The sequence below is a fragment of the Bos grunniens genome, chromosome 5 (assembly GCF_055505025.1).
Source record: "Bos grunniens cultivar Pamir isolate PY7600 chromosome 5, Bosgru_T2T1.0, whole genome shotgun sequence".
In the NCBI taxonomy this organism is placed as follows: domain Eukaryota; kingdom Metazoa; phylum Chordata; class Mammalia; order Artiodactyla; family Bovidae; genus Bos; species Bos grunniens.
Window position 1 is genome coordinate 82,562,030 of NC_141169.1, and position 19,681 is coordinate 82,581,710.

Sequence of the window (19,681 nt, forward strand, 5' to 3'; positions counted from 1 at the left end):
GATGGCATCACCAACTCAATGGACATGAGTTTGAGTAATCTCCAGGAGTTGGTGATATATAGGGAGGCCTGGCATGCTGCCGTCCATGGGGTTGCAAAGAGTCAGACACGACTGAGCAACTGAACTGAACTTTCTCCTGTTGATGGTTGTTCAGCAGCAAGATGCAATTTTGGAGTTCTCACAGGAGAAGATGAGTGCATGTCCTGCTACTCTGCCATCTTCTTGCTGGGCTTGAAGAAGGTAGGGAAAACCACTAGACCATTCAGGTACAACCTAAATAAAATCCCTTACGATTATACAGTGGAAGTGAGAAATAGATTCAAGGGATTAGATCTGATAGAGTGCCTGAAGAACTATGGCCAGAGGTTCCTGACGTTGTCCAGGAGGCACTGATCAAAACCATCCCCAAGAAAAGAAGAGAAGCTAAAGACAAAGGAGATAAGGAAAGACATACCCATCATAATACAGAATTCTAGAGAAGAGCAAGGAGAGATAAGAAAGTCTTCCTCAGTGATCAATGCAAAGAAATACAGGAAAAGAACAGAATGGAAAAGACTAGTGATATCTTTAAGAAAATTAGAGACATAAAGGAATATTTCAAGCAAAGAGTGGCTCAATACAGGACAGAAATGGTACAGACCTAAGAGAAGCAGAAAATATTAAGAAAAGGTGGCAAGAATACACAGAAGAACTATACAAAAAAGATCTTCATGACCCAGATAACCACGATGGTGTGATCAATCACCTAGAGCCAGACATTCTGGAATGCGAAGTCAAGTGGGCCTTAGGAAGCATCACTATAAACAAAGCTAGTGGAGGTGGTGGAATTCCAGTTGAGCTATTTCAAATCTTAAAAGCTGATGCTGTGAAAGTGCTACACTCAATATGTCAGAAAATTTGGAAAACTCAGAAGTGGCCACAGGACAGGAAAAGGTCATTTTTCATTACAATCACAAAGAAAGGCAATGCCAAAGAATGTTCAAACTACCACACAATTGCACTCATCTCACATGCTAGCAAAGTAATGCTCAAAATTAACCAGGCAAGGCTTCAACAGTATGTGAATCGAGAATTTCCAGATGTTCAAGCTGGATTTAGAAAAGGTAGAGGGACCAGGGACAAAACGGCCAACATCCACTGGATCATCGAAAAAGCAAGAGAGTTCGAGAAAAAAAATCTACCTCTACTTTATTGACTGCACCAAAGCCTTTCACTGTGTGGATCACAACAAACTGTGGAAAATTCTTCAAGAGATGGGAATACCAGACTTCCTGACCTACCTCTTGAGAAATTGTATGCAGGTCAAAAGCAGCAGTTAGAACTGGACATGGAACAACAGACTGGCTCCAAATAGGGAAAGGAGTACATCAAAACTATATATTGTCACCCTGCTTATTTAACTTATATGCAGAGTACATCATGCAAAATGCTGGGCTGGATGAAGCACAAGCTGGCATCAACATTGCCGGGAGAAATATCAATAACCTGAAATATGCAGATGACACCACCCTTATGGCAGAAAGTGAAGAACTAAAGAGCCTCTTGATGAAAGTGAAAGAGGAGAGTGGAAAAAACTGGCTTAAAACTCAACATTCAGAAAACTAAGATTATGGCATCCAGTCCCATCACTTCATGGCAAATAAATGGAGAAACAATGGAAACAGTGACAGATTTATTTTCTTGGACTCCAAAATCATTGCAGATGGTGACAGTAGCCATGAAATTGAAAGACCCTTGCTCCTTGGAAGAAAAGCTATGACAAACCTAAACAGCATATTAAAAAGCAGAGACGTTACTTTGCCAACAAAGGTCCATCTAGTCAAAGCTTTTTCTAGAAGTCACGTATGGATGTGAGAGTTGGACCATTAAGAAAGCTGAGCACCAAAGAATTGATGGTTTGGAACCATGGTACTGGAAAAGACTCTTGAGAGTCCCTGGGACTGCAAGGAGATCCACCCAGTCAATGATAAAGCAAATCAGTCCTGAACATTCATTGGAAATACCGATGCTGAAGCTGAAGCTCCAATACTCTGGCTACCTGATGTGAAGAACTGATTCATTAGATAAGACCCTGATGCTGGGAAAGATTGAAGGCAGGAGGACAAGGGGATGATAGAGGATGAGATGGTTGGATGGCATCACCGACCCAATGGACAAGTTTGAGCAAACCTCGGGAGTTGGTGATGAACAGGGAAACTGGCATGAGGCACTCCATGGGGTTGCAAAGAGCTGGACACAACTGAGCGACTGAACTAAACTGAACTGAACCTCCAAAAGTAAACCAATATAAAAATATGGAAGAAACTTAATTCTCATGAATTTCTCTTAAAGATTATTATTTACATAAAATTGATAGAAGTAATTTCCAAAAACAGGTTGGTGACAGTGAGACACAGGAAAGGAAACCATTATCTTATCCTTTGGGAACTTCAAATTAACCAATCTTGGCAAACCAGATAAAAATCATATGGGATGACTCAATAAAACCTCATGATTTAAGCCAACTGCATTATGACTTGGAGATGGTTCTTCTCAAAATTGTTAATAATGAAAAATACTTACACAGGATATACATGTTTGCCAAGGGAAAAAAAATATACTTCTTTGAAACAGTTTTTAAAACAACAAACCACCCACAGAAACCACATGGGCACAAAATGAAATGATTCTGGTCACTGATTTGTAGAAGAGCACTTAAGCACTCCCCAAATGAAAGATTCACTTTTGTTTCTCTTTCTGGGACAAGCAGATCATCCATGAAAATACCTGACTGGACCTAACAAGAAAACAGTGCAAACATACCTGCACCAGCCTGAGTTTCAAGAGGAAAAACTTTCCCCAACGAGAGCATAACAGTTTTCAAAGACCACTTCCTTTTTTTAAGAAGACATTTTTTTTTCCACATTAAGAATTTATATAAAGCTTAAAAATACCTCAAAATAAAATAAATCTCAGAGTACTTAATTATAATATTAAAGACACATTAATTAAAAATCTCCTGGAATTACCATTCTCTATCAGTAAAAATATCATTAATATGTGATAATTACTCAATTTATCAATTATGTAATATCCTAGTTAAACAGTATACTAGAAAGATAAGTTTCAAAAGCAGAAGGAATAAATATAAAGGAAGGGATGTTGCTCAGGAGACAGGCAAACTATAGGGGTGGCATATAGTTGCACTGGACACTAGAAGCTAGGTTGGGTACATTCAATGGGTAAAAGTACAGAAAATGAAGCCAAATGAAACCAGAGTCAAACACAGTCTAGCACACAGCACTGCCTGGGGTAAAATGCAAAGAATACAAAAAATTCCACTTATGTACAGAAATATCAGATAAGTACTAGATACATCAACAGAAAGCAGAAAGTTAACCTTGACCCTCAACATCACTAAAAATTCACACATCCCTTTAAATAAGTAGGAAAAAAAAAGGGGGGTGGGGGCGTTTTCAGGGCTCTATTATATAGCCTGCACAGAACATAAAAAGAACACAACAAAAAGCAAGAAGCAATGCAAGAGCTACAAGTTTACATACATATGCACATATACTTTTCACCAAGTTTTCAATTTCCTGATACAATGCCATAAAAATTGGGGATTTTTTTCCCGCTACTTTGGCACTATGTAAGTTGCTGACTTTTCCCTTGGATAGGCTGGCAAAACTCGGTTTGTCAAAGCTTGCATAACCTTGAAGTACAAATATAATTCCCAGAAGAAACAAAGAAAGAATGGAAAAATAGATGAGTTTCCAAAAGAAATAATTTTAAATTGCATATATCTATAGTCTTTATGCCTTGGGAAAGATGTCACTGGTAGTATTTGTTACCACATGCATGAGTCCTAAAAAATCCAAAGCACTGAATCCGTTCAAGTGCAACTGTAGGTATCTTAATATAGTTTGAAAATAATGAAAATATAATAATGTCAAAGATGGAAAGCCCTGGGATTGTCACCTAGTCAGAAAGAATACAGACTGGAAGAGAGATTAGATTAGACTCATTTCAGAAAATAAACAGGGAACTCCTATAACTATATTGAGGATCTCTACATAAACAAAATAAAATTTATACACCAAAATTCTTCACATTGTAGTAAAGTAACTTGATATTTTCTAAATAGCTGCTGAGTAAAATGATCTTTTATGGACGCAGGAATGAGAAAATGTCTGGTTCCTTAAGGTTTACTAAAAGTGGAAAGTGATGTTTTAAGATACAGCAAAGTACCAAAAAATATAGTACACTTTCCTAGTGGATAAATTTTATACAAAGACTTAGTAACATGTTAAGAGGAGAAATTTTACTTTTCTCAGTAATTTACAAAGTATACTTCATAAAATATAACACAGAGTATAAGATAATAGAAATAAATTTTTTAAAACATATTTTCTAAATATTACCAGTAGCTAATTCGTAAACATCTTTACTACTACACACCACCGGAGTGTCTATTATTTCTGTACTATGGATGCTTCAAAATAAAACGATGATAAAGGTTGGAGAAAAGTTTAAACTACAATATACAGACAGCATTCTACTTCAAATCAAAATGGAGACACACAGACCATGTCCCAACTAAAAGAACTAGAAAACTGAACAAGATACATGAAACAATTGTATAAGAGACAACAGACAACATCGAATTATAACTCCTGAGAGAAAGGAAACAAACAAGGTTTGCAACCTGAAGTCAGTTTAAAGGCTGGTTAAATGGTAGGGAAACCCAAGCCTCTCACTGAATTAAGGGGACAGAGTTAAAAGTTTACAAGATAGGTAGAATTTCCAGGGCCAGGTACTTGAGAAGACAGAACTACACCAGATAAGAACCCTAAGAGTTAGAAAGATCTGTTCAAATCTTGGGCTAAGTAATAACCTCTATACACATGAGAAAACTCCACAAGAATAGGAAAAGTAAAATAAAAGTAAGCAGAACAACATCTGAAGCTTCTACAAGCTGGCAATAGTTTGTATTCCTATCAGATTAGATAAACCTCTTAATGCATAGAGTATTCAGCAAATCCTCAAAAGGGCATCTCCTTAGCAGTGAGGTTAAATTAGACCCACAACAAAAGGATTTTCTGGACAATAAAAATCTTGAAATGTCCCTCAAAATAATCCAACTGAATTCACATAATATAACTTAGAGCCAGAACAAAATGCAGCACTATTTGAAATACAACAAAATTCAGCAGTAAATGAGATAAAATTCAAAATGTCTTAATCCAATAAAAAATTAACAGGAATATAAAAAAATCAGAAAAATATGACTTATAACTAGGAGAAAAATCACCCGACAGAAATTAGCAAGATGAGAGAATAAGCAAAGGCATGAAAACAGCTACTATAAACGTTTCATGTTTAAGAAAGTAGAAGAAAAAACGATCATGGTGATAAGAAACATGGAAGATGTAAAAAAGACTCAAATGGACCTTCCAGAGAACTTCTAAAACAAAAAAAATACAGAGGATGAGATTAACAACAGATTAAACGTTATAGAAAACAATATCAAGATAAGTCTCAACTGATTCAAAAATAGAGAAATCATTCAAAGTATCTTCTCTAGGTGCAGAAGAAATATATTAAAAACCAATGTATGAAAGAAATCTGGAAATTCTCCCAAATAACTGAAAATTAAACAACACAATTCTAAATAATCCATGAGGAATATTTTGAAGTAAATATAATCAAAAATAATACATATCAAAGTTTGTGGGATACAGTTAGAACAGTGCTTTAAGGGGAATTTATAAACATTATATACTTATATTTACAGAACAAAAAAGCAGTCAAATAATTGATCTAAGGCTATCTCCTTAAGCATCTCAAAATGTATTAAAATATATTAAATGCAAAAGAAAGAACAGCAATTAATAAAACAAAATATAAAAACAGACAAAATTTCAAAAAACAAAAGATCATTCTTCCCAAATATCATAAAATTGATAATAAAAACAAAGAAATGACACAAATTACCAATATCAGGAATGAAAGAATTTCAATATTAGGACATCTGTAGAAATATACAGATATTAAAAGAATAACATGGGGAAGTTATATTTTTTAAAAAAAGCATTTCTTGCCAATAATTTCAAATATTTACATAAAATGGACAAATTCATTAAAATATGAAAAACTTCCAAAAGTCACTCCAGATAAATAGATTAAACTTACTACAGCTGGATCTATTAAAGAAGTTGATTTCATAGTTAAAATCCTTCCACAAAGAAACTTTTAGGTGCAGGCGGCTTTACTGGAGAAGTCTATGAAATTCAAGAAACAAATCAAATTTTTCACAAACTCTAACAAAATACAGAAGTAAACTGTATTTGGTATCACTCCAATACCAAAACCAGACAAAGATCAGAGAATAAAAGATTATGTAACATCCAATATCAATATAGATGAATAAAAAAACTTTAAGAAAGTTTAAACAACTTTCTAGCAATATATGAAGATAATATAACATGAAAAATAAGGCAAATAAGATGGTTAGATAGCATCACTGACTCAATGGGCATGAATCTAAGCAAGCTCCAGAAGACAGTGAAGGACAGGGAAGCCTGGCATGCTGCAGTCCATGGGGTCGCAAAGACTTGGACATGACTGAGCAACTGAACAACAGCAGCAGGAATACAAGTTAGTTTGAATATCCAGAACTAAATAAACTTAATTCACATGAAGGCAAATCATATGATCATGTCAATAAATGCAGAAAACATTTTGACAGAACTCAAAACCCATTCAATATACAAAAAACAGAAGAAAATGTATTCAGCTTGATGAAGGCTATTTACAAAAACAAGAAACTCACAGCTAACATAAAGGTCAAAGATTGAATGCCTTCATCTTAAGATCCCAAAGAGCTCAAAGATGCATGATCTCACTGGAGGTCGTAGCTAGTATAATAAGACAATAAACTGAAATTAAAAACATATAGACTGGAAAAGATGTAAAACTATCTTCATTCACAGGAAAACACTCTTGTCTATAAAGAAAATCCTAAGGAATTTACTAAAAATTTTATATTGACTTTGTGTTAAAGGTCAAAAACTGGAAAACACAAAGTCAATATAAAAAAATCAACTGTATTTTATAGTCTGCTGCTGCTGCTGCTGCTGCTGCTAAGTCACTTCAGTCATGTCCGACTCTGTGCAACCCCATAGACGGCAGCCCACCAGGCTCCCCCGTCCCTGGGATTCCCCAGGCAAGAACACTGGAGTGCGTTGCCATTTCCTTCTCCAATTTTATAGTCTAGAAACTAATAATTGAAAATTAAATAAACAATACCAATAGTATCATCAAACATCTGAAACAATGATAAATTTAACAAAATGTGTACAAAACATATACATGAACCAGATTAATTCAGCATTGCTACTACTTCTCTTCAAATTGAGATATAAATTTAATATTTTCCTAATCAAAAGCCCAGTAGGCTTTACTTTAAAAACTGTCAAGCTATTTCCAAGATATGCATGAAAATGTAAAGAACCTAAATAACCAATAGTTTGAAAATGAAGAACAAATGTGAAAGACTCAAGATTATGATTCTTACCTGAAAGCTACAGTAAGTCAACATAGTGTGATAAGCATAGAGTTCAGAAACAGATACACATGTATGCCACAAAGTTCCCACGGTAATACAATAGGGAAAGAACAGTCTTTTGACAAGGTGGATATCAATATGCAAAATAATGAACCTTGACATTTACAGTGTATCATGCAAAGAAAATACTAACTTGAAACTGATAATAAACGTAAACCTGAAACTATGTAACTTCTACAGGAAAACACTGAAGAGAATCTTTCAAACCACAGGTTAGGTAGAGATTTCTTAAATAAAACAAAAAGTACAAACCACAGAAGAAACAAAAGAGACTATCAAAATTAAACACGTCTGTTCAAAACACATGTTTGTCTGCTCTTACTTCCAGAGAGTCTGAATCAGAGTGACATTCAAGAATCTGAATATATAAAAAGTTATTTTTGATGCCAGTGGTTGCTGAACCACCTTCAGAGAAACATTTAACTTTCAGATCAATCCATTGACACAAGTAACGGCTTTTATGGAAATAAGGGAGAAAGCACGCAAACCTGCAGCTTTTTTGGCTACTATTCTTCCTGTACTAGTGGCTGTTTCCCAATGGTTCATTGTCTATAATGACGAAGCACACTCACTGAACCAAGGCAGAAAGGAAATAGACTTTAAAAATGCAGCGTGTCTCGGAAACGAGAATGGTAGTTCCTCAAAAGATTAAGCATTGAATTACCATATGATCCAGCATGCCATTTGTGTGTATATACACAAAAGAACTTAAAGCAGAGACTCCTCACACACTAATATACTCACAATTATCTGAAAGCAGATAATCATATGCCCAACTTTATAGCAGTATTATTCACAATACCCAAAAAGTGAAAACAACCCAAATGTCTATCTGTAGATGAACAGATAAACAAAATGTAGTATATACATAGAATAAAATACAACTCAGCCTTAAAAAGGAATGAAATTCTGATACATGACACAATATAGATGAACCAAAAGACATTATATCAAGTGATATAAGACAAAAACAAAAGAGCAAATATTATACGATTCCACTTATATAAGGCACTGATATATCAAATTCTTAGAGAAAGTAGAATGGTGGTTACCAAGGACCAGGATGGGAGATTGTGGGGAATTACTGTTTAATAGGTACAGAGTTGCAATTAAGGATGACAAAAAAGTGGTGATAGACAGTGGTGATGGTTACATAACAATATCAATGTACTTAATACCACTGAACATGAGAATGATAAACTTTATGTTATACATATTTTACCACAATTTTAAATGTTTTTAAATGTATGTATTGTTATGAATATGAAAAGGCAAGCCACTGATTGGGACAAAATATTTGAAAAATACATCTGGTAAAGGTCTTAGATCCAGAATATAAACATAACCCTTACAACTAAATAAGATGAACAATTCTATGTTTTAAATGACAAAAAAAATGAATACACATTTCATAAAGTATAAGAATAGCACATGAAAAGATGTTTAACCATCATTAGCCTTCAGGAAAATGAAAATTAAATCCAAAATGCAGGTACTGATCACATCTACTAAAGTGGCTAAAATTAAAAAGACTTAAAACAGACACAACTAAAATGCCTATCAGCTAGTAAATGGATAAAAGAATTGTGGTGCATCCATACAGTGGGCTACTACTCAGCAATAAAAATGAGTAACATATGTACAACACGGATGAATCTTTATTATATCAAGTAAAAGAAGCTGATCACACACAAATCCAAAAAAAAAAAAGACATTTATAATGTTCCTTTTATATTAAATTCCTAAGAAGACAAAACCTTAGTAACCAAAAGCAAGTCAATAGTTGTCAGGGACCAAGAGTGGTAACACAGAATCAACTGTAAAGAGACTCACGGAGTATTTCAGAGTGATGGAATGTTCTGATCATGAATGTAATATTCACAAATACAGGAATATTTGTCAGAAGTCATGTGATTTGGTGTTTCGCTGGTGGCTCAGGTGGTAAAGAAACTGCCTGCAATGCAAGAGACCAGGTTCAATCCCTGGGTCAGGAATATCCCCTGGAGAAAGAAATGGCAACCCATTCCAGTATTCTTGCCTGAGAAATCCCATGGACAGAGAGCCTGGTGGGCTACAGTCCATGGGGTCGCAAGAGTGGGACACAGCTTAGTGACTAAACCACCGCCACCACTGTGTCATTTTAGTTTATTTTTTAAGATTTTAATATTATTATATTATTGGTTATTTTAATTGTATAAATGTTACATCTCAGTAAAACTGAGTTTTTAAATCACCACAGAATATAGAATAGTGGAAAAGAATACTCTGAGACTTTTATCACAATCCCACTGCTTATCACTATTGCTAAGTCCCTTCCTAAAGCAGGGGTAGGAATAGAAAGAGCACAATGGAAACAGTCCAGCTAATGGTCATTTCTTGAAATTAAGGTCAGAGAAAAGATTATCTCTTAGGCAGAACTATAGTTGCTAGCAAAATCAAAGAGGGGAGGGAGTGACACTTAGAGAAAAAAGATATGCAGTGTGTAAAGTACCTCAGGGTGTGTAATACGGGTAAGCTTGAAATAGAGTATCCAAGGACAGAGAAAGTGAGAACAGATCATGGGGTCACCAAACTAGAAAACCAAGGAGACTAGAGTAGAAGGGGATAGATGTATTAGGAACACAGGAAGATAGCCTCAGATGTTAAGTGAAATATGGGGTGTTTTTAAATCTTTCTACAGTAAGCTAGGCTTCCCTGGTGGCTCAGCGGTAAGAAATCCACCTGCCAAAGCAGGAGACACAGATACAATCCCTAGCTTGGGAAGATTTCCTGGAGAAGGAAATGATGACCCATTCCAGTATTCCTTGCTAGAAAGTCTCATGGACAGAGGTCCTCGGTGGGCTAGGTCCTATAGTTCATGGGATTACAAAAGAGTCAGACATGACTTAGCGACTAAACAACTGTAAGCTAGCCTGCCTGAGACTGGAGAAGCTACCAGGCATACTCAAATTGTAATCAGTTTTCTGATACTCTGTCTTGCTTTTAAACTTTCTGTCATATCACCACCCTTTGTCCCCAGAAAAGCCTTATTTTTTAAGATTGCTAAATAACAGTGATTACATGTTTGTTTGTTTGTTTTTTCCCCCAAGCAATCAACAAGTGAGAGCATTATCCCAGCCTGCCCAGGTTGGACTTCATCATGCCCATGATGAAGCTTATACATTCCACTATACTGCTACTGGTAATCTATCCTTATAGATCCTAGAGTCCCTTAATGATCTGGCTCAAATTTACACTTCTAGTCTCATCTTCTGCCTCTTTCAGCCATTCTGAAGTTTGCAATTTTTTTTTTCCTGCACAGAACAACAGTTCATTAACACATTATTTTTAATTGACTTTACTGACTTCTACTTCTCAAATCAGAAAAAATCCAAAGCATGTCTGTAGCTATTAATATAAAACTAAGTAGTCAATTCAAAATTGTTATTTCAGAAATTTCCTTAAAAATTGTCCAAGAGCTATATACAACTCAAACATGCACAAACTTGACATATGTGTAAACAACTCTACTGGAATATTTAAAGAATACAATGAGTTGAGGGATTTCAATATTCCCAGGCAACTTAAGGTGAAACATATACATATGTGTTAATATACACATATATTCAATTATGTGTCCTAGTCTGTGCTAGCATCTCTGTTGTCAGCACCATAATACAACCATCTAGTTCATTTTTCCATAGTCCCTGAAAATAAGCTAAGAGCTTACACTAGGCCAAAATTTTCTTATGGGAGACACGTACATATGCACTATGGTAACATAAAAGCAATGGCAGTGATGTGAACAGAAGTGCAATTTTCCTAAGCCCTGACTCCTTCACTGTCATTACAACTGACTCCCTGATGCTTATGGTATTCCCTGATATCTTTATGATATTCTGAAAGGCCAAAACAAAGAATATCTTAAAATGAAAGCAATATTATTTATATGCCTCACAATAACTTTCTTTCTCAACATAGACACATACAACTTCATCATCAACAAATTTCAGTTTCAATTTCAAAGATGAAGAAACAGCAATTCCTGTTTGTTTGTTTTTTTATTTTATTTCCAAACTTTACATAATTGTATTAGTTTTGCCAAATATCGAAATGAATCCACCACAGGTATACATGTGCTCCCCATCCCGAATCCTGTTTATTTTAACAAGATTACTCTGAACAATTCTTATAATGTTATTTTAAGAATAGATAAGAGCAGATAATTACATGAAAGAATGTTACAGTTCCTACACATAGAAACATATGCCCCAGCTTTCACATATAAAACCAATTAGTGGTGTTTTATTCAATCGTTATGGTTTCCTTCCTCCCCGAAGGTTGACAATGTCCATAAATCATTACACAGAAACTCCCAAAAAGATGTACTCATTTCTCGATTAGAATATTTTTGAGGCACAATATATATTTTTTCTTTTAATTAATGACACAAAGTAACTGAATTGCACAAAGTAATGACACAAAGTGACTGAAGATTTGCCTAGAAAATCACTATACATTTTCCAAGCCTGAGAACCAACAAAAGTTTGCTATGAAATCCAACATCAGAGACACAAGAGAATGAGTCTGCTGCTGCTGCTGCTGCTGCTACGTCGCTTCAGTCGTGTCCGACTCTGTGAGATCCCATAGACGGAAGCCCACAGACGGAAGTCCACCAGGCTACACCCTCCCCGGGATTCTCCAGGCAAGAACACTGGAGTGGGTTGCCATTTCCCTCTCCGATGCATGAAAGAGAAAAGTGAAAGTGAAGTCGCTCAGTCGTGTCCGACTCTTAGCAACCCCATGGACTGTGGCCTACCAGGCTCCTCCGTCCATGGGATTTTCCAGGCAAGAGTACTGGAGTGGGGTGCCACTGCCTTCTCCAAGAACAAGTCTACTGAGAGTCAAATTAAAAAAGAAAAAACAAACATGTTTTTTGCCTGCTTCTGGACCTCAGCTCCGCTACATAATCACAATGGAAAGAATGTGTGGTAATTAATCAGCTTTCAATGCCTCTTGATGAATGTGAGGGAAGAGAGTGAAAAAGTTGGCTTAAAGCTCAGCATTCAGAAAACTAAGACCATGGCATCTGGTCCTATCACTTCATGGCAAATAGATGGGGAAACAGTGGAAACAGTTTCAGACTTTTATTTTTTGGGGCTCCAAAATCACTGTAGATGGTGACTACAGCAATGAAATTAAGAGACACTTACTCCTTGGAAGAAAAGTTATGACCAACCTAGATAGCATATTCAAAAGCAGAGACATTACTTTGCCAACTAAGGTCCGTCTAGTCAAGGCTATGGTTTTTCCAGTGGTCGTGTATGGATGTGAGAGTTGGACGGTAAAGAAAACTGAGCGTCCAAGAATTGACGCTTTTAAACTGTGGTGTTGGAGAAGGCTCTTGAGAGCCCCTTGGACTGCAAGGAGATCCAACCAGTCCATCCTAAAGATCAGTCCTGGGTGTTCATTGGAAGGACTGATGTTGAAGTTGAAACTCCAGTGCTTTGGCCACCTCATGCAAAGAGTTGACTCACTGGAAAAGACCCTTTTGCTGTCTCACATACAGGGTTATTGTTACCATCTTTCTAAATTCCATATATATGTGTTAGTATACTGTATTGGTGTTTTTCTTTCTGGTTTACTTCACTCTGTATAATCGGCTCCAGTTTCATCCACCTCATTAGAACTGATTCAAATATATTCTTTTTAATGGCTGAGTTACTCTATTGTGTTGTTGATGTATGGCAAAACCAATACAATATTGTAAAGTAATCAGCCTCTATTTAAAATAAGTAAATTTAAATTAAAAAAAAAAAGAAAGAAAGAAAGAAAAGACCCTGATGCTGGGAGGGATTGGGGGCAGGAGGAGAAGGGGACGACAGAGGATGAGATGGCTGGATGGCATCACCGACTCCATGAACATGGGTTTGGGTGAACTCTGGGAGTTGGTGATGGACAGGGAGGCCTGGCATGCTGCGATTCATGGGGTCGCAAAGAGTCGGACACGACTGAGCGACTGAACTGAACTGAACTGAAATGCTGAAAATATCCAAATATTTTTTCCCTAAAAACTTTTCTGAAAGGGGAAAATCCTATAGACTTCATGACTGCTCTTTCATTTACTTTTGAAAAATGAAAACAAACTAAGTACTGAGTACTGCTATTCATGGATTTTTTTCTCTCTTTTTAAGTAGTATCTTATCAGAGATATGATTTCTTTTTTTTATATTCACTAAATCTCTCTACAGTATATGTGATTAACTTCTTAGCATAATGACTAGTTTCCATAATCTAATGAGACTATGATAAAAATAAAAGCTCAAAGAACAATAGCAGTAACAGTAACTGAGTTTTACTAGATACATTTAAAACAAAAGTAGACATCTGTCAGTAATCATTACAGACAGTTGTTAAATGTCAATACACTGTGTCTGAAGCTACTTAATTCTGAGAACTTAGTCATGGTTTCTAGGAGTTTTATTATAAATTATCCTTATAGTAGTACGACTCAGCATCTTATAGTAATTTATCATGTGAGATTTGGAATACAGAAAGGAATGAATTGGGAAAGGAGTACATCAAGGCTGCATATTGTCACCCTGCTTACTTACTTATGTGCAGAGTACATCATGCAAAATGCCACGCTGGATGAAGCACAAGATGGAATCAAGATTGCTGGGAGAAATACCAATAACCTCAGACATGCAAATAGCATATCTACATATGCCTTATGACAGAAAGCAAAGAGGAAATGAAGAACCTCTTGATGAAAGTCAAAGAGGAGAGTGAAAAAGCTGGCATAAAACTCAACATTCAAAAAACTAAGATCATGGCATCCGGTCCCATCACTTCATGGCAAATAGATGGGGAGACAGTAGAAACAGTGAGGGACTGTTTTTCTTGGGCTCCAAAATCACTGCAGATGGTGACTACAGCCATGAAATTAAAAGATGCTTGCTCATTGGAAGAAAAGCTGTGACCAATCTAGACAGCATATTAAAAAGCAGAGACATCACTTTGCCAACAAAGGCCTGTCTAGTCAAAGCTACGGTTTTTCCAGTAGTCATGTATGGATGTAAGAGTTGGACTATAAAGAAAGCTTAGCACCAAAGACCTGATGTTCTTGAACTGCGGTGTCGGAGAAGACTCTTAAGAGTCTGTTGGACTGCAAGATCAAACTAGTCTATCCTAAAGGAAATCAGTCCTGAATATTCATTGGAAGGAGTGATGCTGAAGCTGAAGCTCCAGTACTTTGGCCGCCTGATGTGAAGAACTGCCTCACTGGAAGACACCCTGATGCTGGGAAAGATTGAAGGCAGGAGGAGAAGGGGATGACAGAGGATGAGATGGCTGGATGCCATTATCGACTTGATGGACATGAGTCTGAACAAGCTCCAGGAGTTGGGTGATGGACAGGGAAGCCTGGCATGCTACAGTCCACGGGGTCATACAGTTGGACACAACTGAGCAAATGAACTGAACTGAAGGAATGAAAGCAATTTATAAAGTAAACTGCAAGGTCACTCTTTTAAAACTTTTATTAGCTCCATATTTGACATTCCACTTTGCCAAAATAGTCAATTATTTTCTGTCCATGGTGAGTGTATTAGTCAGGATCCTCCAGATTATTGCAGCTGACCCTTGAACAACAATGGGACTGAACTGCATGGGCCCACTTATATGCAAATTTTTTTCAAATAAATACATCCTGCAATACGACATGATTTATGGTTGGTAGAAGCAATGGATGCAGAACCACAGATACAGCAAGCCAATTAGAAAGTTATACTCAGATATTAGACTACATGAGGTTCAGCATCCAACCCTTACATTGTTCAGGATCAGCTGTACAAAAAATAACTATATATAACTGTTATGGCAGCCCACTCCAGTATTCTTGCCTGGGAAATTTCATGGACAGAGGAGCCCTGCAGGCTACAGTCCAAGGGGTACCAAAGAGTCAGACATGACTTAACAAAAACAACAACAAAAAAATGTTATTTGTATATAATAATATATAATTTTATTTGTAATATTTAGATATTTATTTTTAATTTTATTTTATATTGAACTATAGTTAATATACAATGTGGTGTTAGTTTCAGATGTATGGCAAAATGATTCAGTTACACATATACATCCATACATTATTTGCAGATTCTTTTCCCATATAAGTATTATAGAAGATTGAGTAGTTTCCTGTGCTATACAGTAGCTCCTTATTGATTATCTATTTCATATTAGTAATGTGCATATGTTAATCCCAAACTTGTAATTTTTCCCTCCTCCTACCACCTTTCCCCTTTGTTAACCATAAGTTTGTTTTCAACATCTATGAGTCTGTTTCTGTTTTATAAATAAATTCATTTGTATCATATTTTCTAGATTCCACATATAAGTGATTATCATATGATATTTGTCTTTGACGTACTTCACTTAGTATGATAATCTCTAGGCCATCCATGTTGCTGCAAACGACATTATTTCATTCTTCTGTAAGGCTGAGTAATATTCCATTGTGTGTGTGTACCACACCTATATCAATTCCACTATTGATGGGCATTGAGGTTGCTTCCATGTCCTAGCTATTGTAAATAGTGCTGCAATGTACACTGGGGTGCATGTATCTTTTCAAATTATGGTTTTCTCCAGATATGTGCCCAGGAGTAGGATTGCTAGATCATATGGTAGTTCTATTTTTAGTTTTTTAAGGAATCTCCATACCATTCTCCATAGTGGTTATACCAATATACATTCCCACCAACAGTGTAGGAGGGTTCTCTTTCTCCACACTCTCTCCAGAATTTACCATTTGTAGACTTCTTGATGATGGCCATTCTGAACCATGTGAGATAATACTTCATTGTAGTTTTGATTTCAACTTCTCAACTAATTAGTGAAATTGAGCATCTTTTCATGTGTTTTTTGGCCACCTGTATGTCTACTTCAGAGAAATGTTTATTCAGATCTTCTGCCCACTTTTAGATTGGGTTGTTTATTTTTTTGATATTAAGCTACATAAGCTGTTTGTATATTTTGAAGATTAATCCCTTGTTGGTCACATGGTTTACAACAGTTTTTTCCCATGATATGGGTTGTCTTTTTGTTTATGGTTTGCTTTATTATGCAAAAGCTTTTAAGTAAGTTTGTTTATTTTTATTTTCATTACTTTGAGAGGCGAATCCAAAAAGACATTACTGAGATTTATGACAAAGAGTGTTCTGCCTATGTTTTCCTCTAAGACTTTTATAGTATCCAGTCTTACATTTAGGTCTTTAATCCAATTTGAGTTTATCTTTGTATATGGTGTTAGAGAATGTTCTAATTTCATTCTTTTCCATGCACTTGTATAATTTTGCCAGCACCATTTGTCAAAGAGACTGTCTTTTCTCCATTGTATATTCTTGCCTCCTTTGTCACAGATTAACTGACCACTGGTACATGAGTTTATTTCTGGACTTTCTATCCTATTCCACTGATTTATATTTCTGTCTTTATGCCAGTACCATACTATTTGGTTACTGCAGCTTTGTAATTATTATTTTTATAACAATATATAATTTTAATATAATTTTATATTTTATATATACATTTTATACATGTATACACACACAGAGAGAGAGAACTAGATTAAGAGGAACTGGCTCATAAGATTACGGAAGCTAAGAAGTCCCAAGATCCACAGGTGACAAGCTGGAAACCCAGGAGAATGGATGGTGCAGTTCCAGTCTGCATCCAAAGTGTCCAAGAGTAAGAGAAGACCAATTTCCCAGTTCAGGCAACTAGGCAGAAGTTTTATCTTACTCAGCTTTTTGTTCTATTGGGCAGTCGGCTTTATTCTGTCTAGTAATTCTAATGCTAATCTCACAAACACACTCAGAATAAAGTTTGATCAAATATCTTCAGCAAGCACTTCAGCTGCTCATGGTTCTTTACATGGTGGGGTGATCCAAACCCTCATTCCTGAGAGGTCTGGGCCATTAGAAGACCTCCCTAAATTGGGTTGTTTTAGTTTTCCATTGACTTTAATCACAAGGCATGATAATACTAAGAGATGCCTTAAAAAATCTCCTGTATTTCAGCCATAGACGTCCTTCCCTCCACTGTGGAATATAAGTCTAATATCCCGTTGGTAGTCAGGATCAATCACCCTAGCCAACACAATAACTCCTTCTTTGCCTGTTGATTCAGAGGCATGAGAAACCCAAAGTAGCTAGGCAGTAGTCTTAATTTCCAATTCAATGGAATCACTTCAAGTGAAAGCACTCCTCCTTTTGGAACTATAAACTGGCAGAGCATAAAGTCATAGAAACAGAAACCAAAAATTTTGCTAAAGGGTCACTAGGTGTAATAGAGGATAGTGCTGCTCCCATTTCCACCCCTTGATTCCTGGACCTGTGACCCTGGCTATGGGAAAAACAGCAACATATACTGTATGCTAATTCAAAGTATATACAACTTCTGGAGAACCTTGTCCCAGTCCTACAGAGTACTGACACCATAATAAATTAATAATAAGCCTTCTGGCACCGTAACTTGGTCTTCAGAAGACCGTTCCACCATTTTGTCAAGCCAGCTGCTTCAGAATGGCAGCACAAGGTGTGCTGTGCTGTGCCGTGTGCTGTGCCAAGTCACTTCAGTTGCGTCAGACTCTTTGCGACCCTATGACCACAGCCCACAGGGCTCCTCTGTCCAGGGGATTCTCCAGGCAAGAATACTGGAGTGGGTTGCCGTGCCCTCCTCCAAAGGATCTTCCTGACCCCGGGATCAAACCAGTGTCTCTTATGTCTCCTGCACTGGCAGGCAAGTTCTTTCCCACTAGTACTACCTGGAAAGCCCAGGAAATAAGGTAAGACCAGTGAATTCCATGACCATGGGCCCACTGCTACACCTCTTTTGCTGTGAAGTGAGTTCCTTAACAGAAGAAATGCTGTGTGGAATACCATGTAGTGAATGAAGCATTCTATAATTCTAGAGATGACAGTTTTGCCAGAAGCACTGCATGCAGGGAAGGCAAATCCATATACAAACCAAGCATCTATTCCAGTAAGAACAAATCACTGCCACTTCCATGATGGGAGCAGTTCAGTATAACCAACCTGCCTCCATTTGGCTGGCTAATCACCCACTAAGAATGGTGCTACACCAAGGATTTAGGGTTAGTCTCTGCTGATCACAGATTGGGCCATTCAGCAGTTGCCATAGCCAGGTTGGCCTTGATGAGGGGAAGTCTATGTTGCTATGTCTATATGTAACCTCCACCCCTGCCAGCATGGCCACTTTTGCTTATGAGCCCACTAAACAATGACACAGATGACAGGGAAAAGAGGCTGACTGGTATCCAGAGAATGAGAGAGTCATCCTATCCACCTGATTATTAAAATCCTCCTCTGCTGAGATCACTCTTTGGTCAGTATTCACATGAAATTCAAATATCTCCACTTTTTTCCCCCATTCAAAGAAGTCTATCCAAATTTCCTTGTCACCCAAATTTCCTTGTCACCAACATTCCAATCATGTTTCTCCCAAGATCCTGACCTCCAGCCAAACCACTGGCCAGAGGCCATGAATCAGTGCACATCTGCACGTCTGGTCATTTATCCTTTCAAGCAAAGTGAATAACCAGGTGCAATGCCTGAAGTTCTGCCCACAGGGAGGATTTCCCTCCACTACTATCCTACAGGGGTGTCCCAGAAATGAGCTGCACTACTGCAGTCAACCACTTTTCTGGGCTGCCTGTGTATTATGCAAAACCATCTATACACCAGGCTTTAGTCTTCTCTTCTGTGGTCTGATCTTAGCAAACTTTTCACAAGGCCACAGGTGTACTCTGGAAAAAGAAGACACTGTAGCAGAGTAGGGACCAGGACATTTGGGCCACTTCTTCCACTCGTCTGTGCCTTGAAGGCCTGCTCAGGCCTGATCAGATATACACCGCTTCCATTTGATAATGAAGTACTGCTGTACATGCCCAATTTTATGGGTTGGCAGGTCAGATAGCACTCATTTTATGATAAGCAGCTAAGGTGACATGGTAACTTGGTGTCCCATGGTTATGCAATCAGTGTCTAAGGCCCAAATGTAGAACAA

General features: G+C 36.9%; 1 protein-coding gene across 32 annotated transcripts in view; it reads right to left on the minus strand.

Annotated features, from left to right (window-relative positions):
• Nucleotides 1-19,681, minus strand: part of CCDC91 (coiled-coil domain containing 91) — a 397,753-nt gene that overhangs the window by 356,668 nt on the left and 21,404 nt on the right. The window lies entirely within an intron of this gene.